A 14877-nucleotide genomic window follows, 5' to 3' on the forward strand; every position below is an offset into this window, starting at 1 on the left:
TAATGACTTGGTCTCCGGATTCAAGAACAGCTCCAGGCCACCTTTCTTGTTAACTTCAGCACAGCAGCTTCAGTACAATTCTGATTACAGGCCTGTTCTAATACCAGGCCTGGATTGTGCAGAACTTCAGAGATTCTAAGGCCACGCTTCTGCAGCCATTCTTCTACTATGGAGAGCACCAATTTAACATCTAGAGGTGATGCCCTTATAAGGGGAAAAGGCATGTGCTGGACACAGCACAGTTTTGAGCTACTAGAGCCAATACTGTTTGTGTCCCATGAGCAGACATGGTATATAGCACCTCTCACTTTCTGCCTCAGACTAAGAGCCATACACCCGCTTAACTCCAGTAGCTTTTGCCTATGTATATATCAAGCTAAATGAGATCCACTTTTGAAGAAAAGGGGCAACTAAACCACAAAGGCCAGCCTTCAGCAGAAATAGTCCTCTTTAAGGCTAACGTGTCCTCACATTTCATTTCCTTTAGGCAGTGTCAGGCTGCATTTTGCTGAGCAAGCAATATCATGAGATACTGCTCTGCAAAGCCCAGAGCCAAGGTCAAAGTCCCTCAGTGTTCTATATGCCACCAGTTGAGAGGAGGTCCCCACGAGGGCTGCGAACACCATGGCAGGACAGAATTGCCTGCCTCATGAACTCACATTTTAACTCAAATAAGCAAAACCATCAGAGAACTAGTGGCCTGGATGGGCATTTGGATAAACAAGGTACAGATCAAGCCTGGACTCCAGAATTAAATCCACCTCTCCTAAATCAAGGTCTAGCATCTTGACCACTTCTCTGCAGAGCACCAGGATTTCACCTTTAGCATAGAAGATGGAACCAAGAGATTTACTCTTCTACAACTACATCCACTTTGTACAACCTATGACTCAGCAAGGCCACAAGAAGCTCTCAAGGCACAAGTATTTGAAGAACATCTTGACCATAACATCCACAACTCCCCCAAAATGAAAAGCACCTGGCATCTATGCAACTTCAAACGAGACTAAAGGAGGAGGAAAAACAGCATTAATCTCAATCCTGTTGTGATTAGACTAGATCAAAAGCAGCTGTGGACAAATGAAAGCAGTATTTTATCCTGCTGCTAGAGATCTAATTGGAGATAATATCCACAGCAGAAACAGCCAGTGCATAAAGAATCAGAAATAGTGTCCATTCTGTGACCAAAACAATTCACAGAAAGTTAGCAAAACCCACAGGAGAAAATCTGACATTCCCATTTCTAAAACTTTCAAGAAGTCCAAAAACTTAATATATCTACTGGAGCTCTAGGAAGGAGGGAAAGCTGCCACCCAAACAGTAATGATTTTATGGGAATACAAGATTACTTTGAAAGAGCATTACTGTTAACCCAAAAAGCCTGAACTATGTTACAAAAAAGTGCCATCGAAAGCATCAGCAGCACAGAGTTCAAGGAACTCACCCAAGGCCACAAGCAAAGCAAAAGCAGAGATGAGAATATAACGACCAGATCCCACACGTCTGTCTCCTGGTTTAAGCACTGCTAGACTCTGTAGGAATCACAAGCAATGCAGGATCAGCAGTGGAAGTGTGAGCTTTGAACCTACAACTTGCTGCCTGGGACACAGGATCGTTATCAGTGAAGCCACATGGACACTAAGAGCAGATCTTTCATAACCTCCCCATAGAGGACACTTCTCTCCCATTTGCAAAATGAATACAAGACACCAAGTTTCCTGTTCCATCTAGAAAGTTGTTCAGTGAGAAGTTCTTTCTTCTTCAAAATCACCCAAGTCACATCACAAGGTTTACACCAACCCCTTGCGGCTAAAAATGTGATGGGAGACATTCTGGGTCAGCAGGCAAGAACTTCATTAGGACCACAGACAACAGTATTTGGGTGGCAACTCTTGGCAAGATCCTCTATTAGTTTACATCACACACACACTGACTACTTGACCTTAGATTAGGTAGTAAGCAGGATCTGGCCTTGTTCTCCAGTGCTTACTAATACTTGAAAGCAACTAGTGCATTGCTTTCAATGTGGCCATCCATCTGCCCTCTAAGTAACAGTGATTTGTATGACAGACACACTGAGACCCACCTTCACAATACTGCAGTTTAACTCATTTTGCCTCCTTGAGGAGCATGTAAAGTTTTGTAAAAATATTAAATGATAGTGCCAAAACATCAGGAAGCTGACAAAACAGTCTCGTGGAATCCCTCTGGTGACCTTACCGCCTCTGGCACAGACAAAACAGACACCCCTAGCACCTCATCATCCACAGGATCCTCAAGGCAGCAGGCACACAGCTACAGAATGCTGAATAAAGGACATTCCTGTGTTATCTAAGGGGGTCCAACCTCACAGAAGACTGGAGACAACCAATAGAAAAGGGCTCCTCCTTTTAGCAAAGGAAAAATAGAATACCTGTTCCTATTCCCAACCTGCTTTAACTGCTGCTAGTAAAACCACTAGTGACATAACCCGAGCCCAAGACTCGGTTCTGCTTGCCACACAAGGTCCTGCATAGAGGAGGGAGCCTGGATCTTGCTCTGGGCAAGAGCTGGAACTAATGTCATGTTACGGGCATAAATCTGGCTTCCCAGTTATTTACAAAAAAACAGCAAGGGTGTTCTAAAGGTATTCAGTCTCGGCACTAGGGCTGGACAAATAGATTTTTCAAAAGTCTGTACATTATGTGCTGAGCCTTTCTGAATGCTTTATGACAAACAGCTCAGCAGATGATCATTTTGAAAGGCCTGACCCAGAGTTAACAATGAACACTGAAATCCCTGGCCTTAAACTCTTCAGAGTATCAGTCCTCCCTCTTCTGTCAAAGCCACACTCAAGATAAATTTCTGAGCCACAGGCGGGCTCATCCCTACCAATCAGAAATAAACCTTAGGGGACAGTTTCCCAAAGAGTCAAGCACTAGCTTACTAAGTACTCCACAATACAAATTGGACTACCTTTTCCAAAGTCCTCAGTGCCTCCTCATTACACAATGCCACATTTTCAGAAATGCCTGGTGTTTTATAAGCTTCCCTTGTGATACAACATGCCAAGCTGTTTTGAAAACCTGTCCCAGGTCACAGGGCAGCAATATCTGCCTATCAGAATGACAACAGCTGGTTCTCATTTACTTCTAGGATGCTCAAAAGGCTCATTGGTGAAAATACAGGCAGCTCCAATGCAGCTGAAGACTTCCGGCTTGCATGCACCACAGCTGGACTGACCCAAACAAAAGCATTTGGAAGAGACTGTGGCATGCACTTCGGCAAGAGGAATTGCTTAAATGTCAAGTACAACACTCAAGATGAAATGCAGTCATCTATTTTACAAAAAAAACTGCTTCCACTGGAAGGTTGTGAAATACATGGAGCATTTCAACTTTCAACACCACACTGAATATCCCCTACTTTGCCCACACAAAAAAAAGCCAAGATCTAGCCCATTATTTAGCAAAAACAAATACAAAAGCTGATTCACTTTATCACAGCCAATGTGCAAAAATCCATAGTCCATATTAGCAGATTAATATTTTTTTTGCTCTCAGAATGAGCTCTTCTCAGGTGGAATCTAGAAATAATAGAACATCCTGCTAAAATAATAATTGCTACATTTGAGCTCAATTCATGCCATTAACCTCTGATCTCTGAGCAACTACAGCCTCATCAGTACACAGTCTGCAAAGAGCTATGTTATACAGCCTCAGTCACTTTTTCCAGCTGATGACACATCCTGTTTAAGAACATTATCTTTGCAACTAGGAAAAAGGGTGAAGCATTTCATATTGCAGAAGGTACTTTTCTGCTTGGCAGCAACATCAAGGGGGAGAAGGAAGACAGGGCTTCCCCAAAAATGTAATCAGCCTCACCAATTTTTCAGAAAATAAATCCATGAGCTCAGAGGGTGTCAGGACAAAACTCTTTTGACCACCACCCCTTCCACAGCACATCCTGGTCACTGGAACACTTTAGACAAAGCAGCCATCAATCTGGTTTAATGAAGTCTAATGCTGAGAAATGCTCCAAAATCCTAATGCAAAGTGCCTGGAGCTTCACTGGCATGCTTGTATCTACTACTGAGCAATGTTACCAAGCCTTGCAGCTTTGCCAACACTTTCGTTAAGGGTTTTATTGGAAAGGAGTGTCTTATCTTTTTTTTTGTAACTTGCTCTTCATCTTGGGAGAAAAAAAGGACACAAACTGTTCCCAGTACAAGATTAAACTCCCATTTGAGGTATATGCCTGCTCTGTAACATCAGAAGAAACTTTACTGTTATTTCCCTCTTCATCTTTGCCATTTGGGACCCTCATGCCATAAACCAGTGTGTGTGTCCAGTAGCAGAGCAGAAAACATCCTAGTGGTGCCTTTGAGATTCACTGGCATAAGGAATAAGCTGTCTGTTAAGCCTGGTAGCTACACAACTGCACTGAAATCTGTGGCATAGGTATAAGTAACAACAGATGAAAAAATATCCCTGAACTATGCATAAAAACATCAGCCAAGAAAAAGCCTCTAGCACAATGAAAGGAAATGACACTGTAAAAAAAAAGCAATAAACTGGCAAAGGCATTATTTAGCAGCCATTGTCAGCTTCAGCAGAGTTTGATCCTTTAAAGCCTGCAACAGACAGGGCCACAAGAAGACCTCAGCTCCCACATGGCTACCACCTAACTGTACAGAGTTGGAAGCCAGTAACTCACTAAAGCGATAAACAGACGTCCAAGTTGTTTTGAAAGCAGTGAGTGTCAGCTTTGAAGAGGCATGAATTTCTGATCAATCTTGGCAACCAATACAGAGTTCAACATCACTTATCTCTAAAGTTATTCACAAAAGAACATGAAAATAATTGGCACAGACTATAAGAAGGGAGCCCACATGCCTGCTGTGGCAGGTGTGGCACAGGGCAGCTAGCTTGGAGCACTGCCCGAAAGTATGTGACAATCTTCCCCATTTCCCCTGATCCACTAGGAAAACAGTTGTTCCAGACACATCATAATTCTTTAGTTCCACCAGTACAACTCACACCCCACCGCTCAGTCTCAGTCCTTAAAGTCAGTATGACAGTTAACACACATGCAAAGCAAACTAGCGTACACCTATTTTGACATCATGCACAGACGGATCTGAGAGAAGGATGACAGCATTTGTTCATGTTGTAAGCTACATCTCATGATGCAGAACCATTCAGGACAGAGCTCCATTGATTTGCTCCAATAGTTTCAAGGGACCAAGCACTGAGGTGAAGAGCTTTGGTCTACCCTATTTCAACCAAATGACTCTGAACAGAAGCCACTTCAGATAAGCACAGAAGTGGCATGAAATGCTAAAAGGAAAAGCAATAAGCTTGCAAGAGATGCATGTAAACAGAAGTTTTGCAAATTTTTAATGGCTATAGTATCCAAAATGTACTTTTTTCTGTTGACCTTAAGATATCCTTTATGATGCTGATCAAAGTTCCACTGGAGTCAAAGCATACTCCCACAGACAATCTAGTTGATTGCAACTATGTCTGGTTTTATACATAAACACAACTGGGAAGATAGATTTATCAGTATGGAACAGTAAAAGCATGTCACAAGAATTGGGAAAGAAGCTATGGAAGATATGGCAATCAAGAGAACACAAAAATTACCTGGGGAAAAATAATATCTGATAAAATCTGAAAACAGATGGTGTACAAGTGGTGGTATCAGTCTGATAGAAGGAATCGAGTCCAGATCTCTCCAAAGATTGTAGAAAAATTCCTATTGCTTACTTTAGGGTGAATATTTAAATAGAGGTTTGAAAGAGCTGGGAAACAAAGCAGTAAGAACTGCTCCTCTGATTTAATAGGGCAAAGAATAACTAAAATAGGTAAAACATTTTAGAACAAGGAAATCAGATAAAAAGCACATTGCCTATAGGTAGAACAAAAATACAAATGCAAGATCAGTTCAGTTTATTGAATAGCAGCATTTCATTTAGGGGAGGAGATGTTGAACTTTGACTCCAGCACTGGTACTAGAATGGAATTGTCCATACATCTGCACTCAGAAAAGGTTGGTGATGCTTTATTGTTTGGAGGAGAACTTTTTTTTTTAATCCATTCAAATTTGGTCCTAACTCTGCTTTTATGAGTAGCCACAGCCCAATTATTATTATGGGAGCAAAATTACAATAGGGAAGAACAAAAAACCCCAACAGATCCCTAGACTATCAATACAGTCCCTATGAATACAGCACTTGGACAAAAGAACATCGTGTGATAATTTGCCTTTCTTTTGAAGGCACAGAAATTCACCTGGAAAAGCAGACGCTACACCTGAAAACCTGGGACTTAAACCCAGGTTGCTGACAGGAGCAACACAGCCTATAGTCTTCAAAAAGATGTGTTACTTGCTGCAGGTGAGAAATGAATGCACTTTCACTTCCACCATGAAGAGTATAAACTTTTGTCATGTCATTGTTATCAATGATGGTGAAAGCAGGTAAAAGGAAATGGGCAAGTCATCACAAGATGGGCACAGGTCCTGGGAATCAGGTTCTCCTGGTCCCTAGTCCTGCTCTTGTTACCTACACCACTGCCACTGCTCTGTGTAGAGACCTTCTACATAGCTTAGTAAAAGGCAAATTTAAGCCAACAGCCAAGAAAACTAATAACTATTACTTGCATGATTTGCTTGCCTGTTCCCAGTAACAACCATTCACTTGGCAATAGGCTTGTAAAACTGCAGGGTGTTTCAGGGAGCCAAGCAAGTAGGGTGGTAACAGGTTTTGGCCACCACTATCTTCCACACACCCCTGCCTGCTATTTGCTAAAAAGGAAATCAGACCTCCAGAATGATCTCTGAACTGTGTGTTCAGAGGCTCTGACTGTTTGTTTGTTCCCAGAGAATGACCTTGCTATCTAGCCGAAACCAGAACAGTCTTGAAAGGCTCTTTTGATGTCCTTTTTCTGTCTAATAGCAATTGTTCCCTAACAAAGTTAGCACAACATGAACAGATCTCATTGCATTAGACAAGAGCTCTGCTAAGCAACACTCCTCCAGAAAATAACAGAAGAGGAAAAAGGTCAGCTTGTATGTGGGTATTTATACTACTCAAACCAATGTGCATTCTTACTATCTATGACCAACTTTTTTCACTAATAACCCAATGAATAAAGATCTGAATGTTCCCATTTTCCCTACAGCATTAACCTGCTGTGTCAGGGAAGCTACATCAACAGTTTTCCATCCTACTCCATCTCAGTCCTTGAGACAAGCTCACATGCTTTCCCCCCCAGTGACAAATGTTAAAAAAGACAAGACTAGCTTTGCTGCCACCTATCTTAAAGAAATACCCAAAATAGATATAATATTATAATACATAATATAAAAAAATAAATAAAGAAAAGACCAAAATAATAGAGAAAGGGTACTCCAGTCAGGAGTTCTATTCACCACAATTCTTCTGAGTTGCTCTGTATATTTTTTTACGACCAAGGGAAATGCAAGACATGTAGCTACAGAATACGAAATACTCTCACTTCTTTGTGGTAATCGTCTTTTAAACACTACAAGCAAAGTCTTACCATGGTATTTTCAATCTATACTCTTAGTAACTGCAGAAATGCATTCTCATTCACTACGCAGAAAACTTTCAGGCCATTCAGGATTCAAATCCTCAGCTGGCATAAAACTGAGACCTCAGAGAGAGCAACTTTGTACCATGTGAGACCCAGAGAAAGTGGGTAGAGTCCCTAGCTGCCTCAGATGAACAAGGAAAAGAAGTTATATGTGTAAAACATGTTTTACTGAACTGTAGGTCCTGACTCTAGCCCCAGTCACAGCAGAAGTCATCAAGAATAACCAGCCTAACAGAAACACCTGGTGTTTGGTCAGCCATGGCCTCTGGACTTATTTCAGCATTTGGTGTATTGCCCATCCTAGGAGACCTATATAAACACCAAGGGTGCTTGCTCCAGGGTTACCTAAATAAAGTGGTAGTTTGGTTCCCTTCCTGCTCTGCTCCTGTCATCACCTTTGTGCTAGCACCAGCATTCACAAAGCCAGGAGATGACGCTGAGCAGAGGCTGCTAAAAAAAAAATAAATATAAAAAAATCACCAAGCAAAGAGAAGAAAGTTTGTTCTCAATTACTCACCGTGGGTTGGTGAACCCCAGTGCCAGCATGGAGGATGAAACAGATGGGGATAGAAAAGGGGCAGCCAGGGGAAAGTGAAGCAGGTCCATTACCAGCAACCTTCAATTATTCTGGATTAAAGTTCTGAAGAAACCACACCCTAAGAAATATGTCTGCATGGTGCAACACATGTAATAAACACTAGCAGAGCAGATCATGTCTGGCCACAGATGGATGAGTGCAGTACAGATCCTCCTCCTGCTCTGTGGGTCTAACTCTGACAGGTGAACTCACCGGTAAGGCAACAGGCTGGCAGAGCTGGAGACAACGGGAGACTTGCTTTCTGAACTGTATTTCTGAAGTGTATTACACTTAATTAACGCATGAGAATGCTCCAGCCCAGAATCTGCATAGAAGGTCCACAGCTGCTTTCCTTGTCACTAAGGCTTCTTCTTGAATCACAGCAGACTGTTTTACCCTAGCACAACCAGCAGGGAAGTTCCGCGCAAGGCATGCTAGAGAAAAGGCTACTCCTGGAGCAAAGGCCAAAATAATTTCACTGACCTTTTTAAAACTCAACAGCATTTAATCTTCTGTAGTGCAGCATTTCACCAAGAGCCACTCTTATCTACACCACGATGGCAGACGTCAAATTTGGTGCCCGACCAAGTCTCTACTCACACCAATAGCATTGAGCAACACTTGTTTTTGAAAACAGATTTAGCATTACAAAAAAGGTTTGCCAGCAGCTGCCTGTGGCAAACTGATCTATAAACATGCCTCATTCTTACTGGGTGAAGAGACCATTAAGAAGCTTTCAACATACCTGCTTGTACTGCTATGCAGCTGTATTCAGAGGAAATTTGTAATTAATATCCACAAGATTACCACAACTACTGCAAATGCCAAAATATTACATATAGTTGCACCCAAAGTGTTTGTTTCACATAAATATTGTATGGCTAAGTGCACTTCAGCACCAACTTTTACCAGGGAAAAGTGTGAATGGTTGGGGCTAGCTGCTTGATTATTACACTCTAACCTCAAATGCCAGCAACCGTGATCTCTTGCAACCCAGAGACCAGCAGGTATCTCTTCAGAACACCTACAATAAGCATTAAAAAAAGCATCAATTTTTGTTATTTTTTAAAGCTAGGCATTTTCAGCTTAACAGGTTCAACTTAAATACTGCCATATAGCTCTTGTGTAACATGCTACCAAACTTTTATGTACTTTGTTAAGAGTTGACAATTCTTCTTTTAACTCTTACCGTAATCAGCCTGACCAAGTTTACAAGATTACATGAGAAACAAGATGCTCTGTGTCATGAGTAAAGCTATCATACTGAATAGCGAATGCTGTACCACTTATCTAAAGGATGACGCAACTATGTTTAGTTAAAAGTCGGGAGATGTCCAAGGACCCTTATTGCCACATGATGGATGCACAGACTGCTAAATCCTTTGGTTGGTTATCTTTAGAAGGGACATTTTGTCTTAGTCGTACATGCAGCCTGGCGAAGTTGGAGACTTCAAACATGGCCGCTAAGGAACAGAGTCTGTGTAGAGACAAATCCTCAAGGACATTGCTCAGGCACAAGATGTAAATGAATTTTCAGAATTGTAATGAATATGTAAACAATTTCTTGGAAAACTAATGAATAGGTATGAGTAGCTTGTATAAAGGGGGGACTGAAAAGTCCCCTCGGTGTGCATGACTTTGGTGGAGCGATCCCCCATGCACCCAGCGCTGCCGAATAAAGATAACCTCCGCTTGCCTGAATATTGCTGACTGAATCTTCAAATCAATACTCCCGCCCTTACTTGTCCACGCCATACCAGATACAGTTTTACACCAGCCTTACTTAAATTAAAATTGAAATTTGAATTATGTGTTGTGAAGACCCACCAACAGCATCTGTATCTGTTGCATTGGCAACACACTGCAGAGTCCCAGGTATGCACCCATTTAGCTAAACAGCCTTAACAGCTTAATGCCAGGGGCACCACACAATCACACACTGATCTGTGTTACAGGGAAGTCTCGGCACTCATTGCCATTCCCACTTCTTAGGGAGGCAATCTGTGCCACAAGGGCCAAGCACAAAAAGCATTTGCACTGAACCTTTATGACCATGACACTGTTTCAAAATTGAGCGAGACTGCTCCATTACAAAAGCCTTTCAACAGCAAGCTTGGCCATCTGTTGTTGATGGAACATCCCCAAGACATGGCTGTTCTCTGCAGTACAAGCACCAGCTCATTTTCAAAGACACTTCCAGAATGAACATGCTAATAATCCATACCAATACTTTCTGAGGAAGTCCAACTCATATTTAGGGTTCAACTTAGCACATTTACAAGTATGCAAACACAGGTTTACATCCCTCTGGCTTCAGTAAGGTCTATTCCAACACACTAAAGATTAACTTTGATCCAAGCCAAGCAAGTTTTTTGTACAGCCTTAGAATCACCAAGGCCAACAGCTGGGAGAAAGGGGGGGAGGGGACTGGGGCAGGGACGACTACTCCTGGTTGATGTTTAAAACAGGCAAAAATACTATTTAATATTAACTTTTAATTTATAACTGGGGTATCCTCCCTGATACATTTCAAACATCTGGGCAGTCATGTACCTCCAGAACTAAGCGGCAGTATTTTGCAGCAGGCTGATGATCGGCTGTAATGTAGCAGTCCAGGCTTAACAACACTCTGGCACGCAGAAGCAGGATTTGTTGCACGCAACTGAACATCCCGCCCATCACAAAAGCAGCCGGATCGATCTTTTATTTTTACACTCCCTCTCACCCCAAGGCCCGCCCTCCCCCCCCCCCCCCCCCCCCCCCCCGCGACTTTAGGATTCAAGTAGGAGCGAAGGGGATGAGAACCCTCCCGTTATCTTCTAGCACCCACCAGGACGGGAAGAGGCGGCGGTCAGGTGAGCCACCCTACGCAAGCGCTGCCAAGTCAGAGTCGCCTCGCTCAGGACAAGCTAGAACAAAGTAATTAGAAAAAAGATAAGCACACACACGAAAAAAAAAAAAAATAAACCCACCAAACACAAAACAACCCGCTATTAGCCCCTGCCCGGTCCCCCGCTACCCCGTAAGCCACCCTCTGAGCCACGCTCCGGACACGCTGGGCACAGCAAGCGGCACCGCGCCGAAGAACAGAACAAAAGCAACCCAAACCCACCCATCTGGGCTTTGACTCTCGCATTACACCGCCCGCTCCGGGCGGAACGGGGAACCCTCCCCGACAGACGCCCGCGGCGCGTCCCCCCGCCGCCTACCTCCCCGGCCGGCGGCCGCCGTCGGTCCCGCGGGGAGCCGAGCCGAGCCGAGCCGAGCCCCGCCGCGCCGCTGCTCCGGGCTCCCCGCTCCGCTCCCGCCGCTGTCCCGGCTGCCACTGCCGACCGCCCGAGCCCCGCAGCGGCTCTTATAGGGCGGCGCGGAGCTGCCCGCGGCGGAGGCGCCCGCCCCTTCCACGGCCGGGGCCGCCCAGCAGCCGCTTTTCCCCTTCCCCTTTTCTCTGGTGCCCTGTCTCCCTTTTGTGTTTTCTTTTCCCTCTGTCCTTTCTTTTTCCTCGCTCCTTCTCTACCCCCCGCCCCCCTTTTTTCGTTCGTTCTCCCTCCGCAGCGGCTGCTCTTCGGAGGGGCGGGCACGCCGCGATGTGTATCTGGGCGTGCACACTGCAGCCGAAAACAAGCTGCGGAGCCGTGCGTCTGCGGCGGGGCCCGCACGGCGGGACACGCGTGGCCGCCCCGCTCCCTGCACAGCGCCGCGCTCCCGGTGCCCGACGAGCATCCCAGCCCCGCGCACCCGGCTCCTCCGGCTGCCAGGGGCGGCCCTGCCCGAGGGCCTGGGCAGGGAGTGAGGGGCCAGGTCACGGTGCTGCCGCCGCCCGTAGCCTGCGCCTGCCCCGCTCCCCGAACCAAAGCCCGGCCGGTGCCACCAGGGCAGCGGCACATCCTCAGCTGTCCGGCCGCGGAGCGCACCGAGGGCACCGGCCTGGCCGGAGTCAGTGACAGCCAACCTCGACGGGCCCAGAATCTGTCCTCAGTGTCACTTACCGTCACAAAGAGGCAGGGAACTGCGAAAGCCAACGCTTTGATACTTACCCATATTTAAGAATTAATTCGGTTGTGTCAGTTCTTGGAGAAACTGGCAACCATTCACACACTTTAAAAAGCAAAATAACGTTAATTTAGTTTTAAAGGTTCATGGTGCCCAACTTGACTTGCTCCAAACACAAAATCCATAAATGATGATGGCATGTTTTAGCCACCTGAGAAATGGCCTGTGTTGTTAATCTTAACAATTACTAAATTCTCAGGTGGCTGAGCGTGTCACAGTTCCTCATCCTCCCAGATGGGCTCCTCCCCTGGAAACATCACCCACCACACAACCCCTTCCTAATTTTTGCCTGTTACATGGCAGAGGCACTTAAAAGCACCACAGTGCAATCTGTGAAAATGTAGCACTGCATTTTCAATGCATAAAATGCCCTATGAATGAAAACAAGCAATGCACAAAGGCAGGCAACTCTAAATTATGGTTCCCTCTACAGACATACTGCACTGCCATTGCTCTTCTGCAGTGAAACGGTTCATGTTTTCATTCATGCAGTTAATGCTTTGCCTTATTATGAGCAATCTGGATGATACGCAGTTACTGAGGCAGCTGTATCTTTCATCTTCTGTCTTGTGTTTTGGTGCTTAGCCTACCACCATTGTATTTCTTCAAGTGGCATAGAAATACGAATACCTGAAAGCAAAGAGCTTGGACTGATTGTAATCTGACGTAATACTATAAACTGGAGTCTTGTAGATAGCAGCAAATACTCAAATAAATAACGCAGACCCTTCTACACTAAATAAAAGCTGATGCGTTCATTCCGGTAGCGACCCAAGCTCCTTCCCTCAAGTCACCATCTCACAGAGATGCTCAGGGCTGGACAAAACAAAAAGGTTCCTGGTTCTGATTTTGCTTTCCCCAGTGTAGCTGCTGCACAACTTCACTGACTTAATCAGATTTACTTTGTTTGTACTTGCAGCTGGTTGTAAAACTGAAATAAAAATTGGGCCTTTAATGTATAAATGCAGCTGTGTGTTTTTCACCATATACTAGAGCTTTCTTTACACATCCAAACATTTACTGGACTGTAATTTTAAATTCTAAAAGAAATAATTTCAGTATGTTTACTCAGAACACAGGGAGAAAGAGTACATTTAGTTTACTATCAGCAGAGTGTTATGGCTCATCCCACATAGTAAAGACTTTGAAAGAGAGGGAGGTATACTGGAGAGGGTTTTTAAAAGAGCTAGTGACCTGACATCAGTGGAAACAGTGCTACATCAATACCAAAGAACTGAAAATTGCCCTGCTACTGATGTCTCCTTAAAACATGTTCCTCTAGGGAAAGTGTAGGCTTTTTCATTATCATCAGAAGGCTGGACTTTTAAGTTCTGGAAATAGGTATCGGTGCCAACTGTTTCAAGCATTTTGACATTTTCCTATAAAACAGCTAGCATACAGCTGTTCCTGAGAAGCAAATGGACCGTTTAATTTAGATTGCTCTGTTAAAATACCTGTAGGATGGTGGGATATCTTTGTGCACCACTGGACAGCATTTCTCCACTTGTGCATTCTCCTGGTTGAATGACAGTGGCATCAGGTCATTGAGAGACAAACGCTGACAAATTTTACAGGAGGGATGACATGGGAAAGGGACACAGTTACATCTGATGGCAAGGCTGTACGAACAAAGTCAATAGCCACACTGGCACTAGTTTCTAAGAATAACACTAGCTATACTTATATTTGGGTGGCTTGAGTTTTCCATGTGGATGAGCACATGTGGCTCCTACAGATTTCTCAGAGGCATTTGTACCTCCCAAGTCTCACATCCACAGCAAACATTATATTGGCTTTTGTGTCCTGTAGAAGATGTGACAGATCTTTGCAGGCAAAGCAGTCTCCGTCAGGGAATCCTGCTTAATTTAATTTATTGCCAATTAACACAGAATTCCAACTACTGATTCAGATACTGGGGGTGGGGTGGGGGTTGGGGGGTGTAAGAAGACACAAACTTCGGGAAAGACCTTTTATCCTCCCTCCCCAAGCTCAGCCCCAGTTCAGCACTCCTCCTCGTCTCAACATCCCTTACTTTCGATAGGTGTTATGCTCAGTCCCTTCCAATTCCTTCAGAAAGGTACTGGGCAATGTGGAAAGTTGGGGTCAGCATGTAATGGTTTCTTTCTGCTGTTTCTTGCTTCTTACTCATTTTCCTCTGCTGCTCCTTGCCCCTTACTGTTCCTCGCTTCACATTGGGTCCTCCATGGGCCACAGTCCCTCCAGGGATACCCCTGCTCCATCATGGATCCTCTATGGGCCACAGTTCCCTCCAGGGTGTCCCTGCTCTGACATGGAGTACCTCCTCCAAGATTCTGTCTCTCCCTTCCATGTGTTTTCTCCACTTCTTCCTCCTCCATCTCCTCACAGATCTCCTCATATCTCCTCCAATGTCTCCTGCTCTAGAGGCTGCTGCTTTTTCTTAAATATGTTTCAGCAGAGGTGCTATGCGCTGCTCTTATTAGTTAAGGTTTTGGTATGAGTGGGTTGTTTTCAATCCTTTTGAAGTTGGCTGAAAGCAGCTATGACTGGCACAAACGAGCTCATGGCCTCCTCCCTTGCAGCCCCCTGCTATGGAAAGCCTGCTAGTTACACCCAATACACAGTCCCCATGACAGGCACTTTAAGATTAGACCTGATCCTTTCTTC

General features: G+C 44.5%; 1 protein-coding gene across 3 annotated transcripts in view; it reads right to left on the reverse strand.

Moving 5' to 3' along the window:
- The window catches only part of ABCA1 (ATP binding cassette subfamily A member 1), a 97303-nt gene extending 85799 nt beyond the window's left edge, over positions 1 to 11504 (reverse strand). For 2 of the 3 annotated variants that reach the window (XM_037374360.1, XM_037374358.1), the window contains exons 1-2: positions 11388 to 11504; positions 11009 to 11087 (exon numbers count right to left, since the gene is read on the reverse strand). The gene's annotated coding sequence lies outside the window, so the exon portion shown is untranslated. Of the gene's footprint in view, positions 1 to 1444; positions 1548 to 11008; positions 11088 to 11387 lie in introns of those variants that run through there. The other variant, XM_037374359.1, reaches the window with a different exon arrangement.
- Positions 11505 to 14877: the final 3373 nt, after the last annotated feature.

The sequence above is a fragment of the Falco rusticolus genome, chromosome Z, assembly GCF_015220075.1.
Source record: "Falco rusticolus isolate bFalRus1 chromosome Z, bFalRus1.pri, whole genome shotgun sequence".
NCBI classification, from domain to species: Eukaryota; Metazoa; Chordata; class Aves; order Falconiformes; family Falconidae; genus Falco; species Falco rusticolus.